We start from the raw sequence: 1,220 nt of genomic DNA on the forward strand, positions 1-1,220 counted from the left end.
GATGAAGGAAGTAGTGAGAACTGAAATTTTGAAGCTCCTTAATGCTGGAATTATATATGCTATTTCAGATAGTTCATGGGTAAGTCCAGTGCAAGTTGTACCAAAGAAGGGTGGAATGACGGTAGTGAAAAATGACAATAATGAGTTCATTCCTACAAGAACGGTCACGGGATGGCGTGTATGCATGGATTACCGCAAGTTGAATAAAGCAACAAGGAAGGATCATTTTCCACTTCCATTCATTGATCAGATGTTGGATCGATTGGCTGGGTACTCCTACTATTGTTTTTTGGATGGTTATTCGGGGTATAATCAGATTGCTATAGCTCCTGAAGATCAGGAGAAGACTACATTCACATGCCCCTATGGGACGTTTGCTTTTAGGAGGATGCCCTTTGGATTGTGCAACGCCCCTGCGACATTTCAACGTTGCATGATGGCTATCTTTTCTGACATGGTGGAAGATATAATGGAAGTATTTATGGATGACTTTTCAGTTTTTGGTACATCTTTTGATCATTGTTTGCATAACTTAGCTCTTGTTTTGCAGAGATGTGAAGATAAGAATCTGGTCCTGAACTGGGAGAAGTGCCATTTCATGGTTCAAGAAGGGATCGTGCTGGGCCATAGAGTGTCATCCAAAGGAATTGAGGTGGATCGAGCCAAAATTGCAACTATAGAGAAACTACCACCTCCAAAGAATGTGAAGGGAATCAGAAGTTTTCTGGGACATGCGGGATTTTATAGAAGATTTATTAAGGATTTCTCTAAACTCACTAAACCTTTATGTAATCTTCTTGAGAAAAATTCTGCATTTGACTTTGATGTTGTTTGTTTGCAGGCCTTTAATGCACTCAAGGAGAAGCTAATTTCAGCACCAATTGTGATTGTGCCTGATTGGAGTCAACCTTTTGAAATTATGTGCGATGCAAGTGACTTTGCAATTGGAGCAGTGTTGGGCCAAAGGCGAGACAAGCTGTTTAGAGCCATCTATTATGCAAGCCGGACATTGAATGAAGCCCAGTTAAATTATACAACAACTGAGAAGGAGATGCTTGCCGTGGTGTTTGCTTGTGACAAATTTCGGTCCTACCTCATTGGGACAAAGGTGATAGTGTTCACTGATCATGCAGCACTTCGCTATTTGTTTGGCAAGAAGGATGCTAAGCCTAGGCTAATTCGTTGGATCCTCCTTCTTCAAGAATTTGATTTGGAGATTC

This window comes from Carya illinoinensis, chromosome 8, assembly GCF_018687715.1.
Source record: "Carya illinoinensis cultivar Pawnee chromosome 8, C.illinoinensisPawnee_v1, whole genome shotgun sequence".
Taxonomy (NCBI): domain Eukaryota; kingdom Viridiplantae; phylum Streptophyta; class Magnoliopsida; order Fagales; family Juglandaceae; genus Carya; species Carya illinoinensis.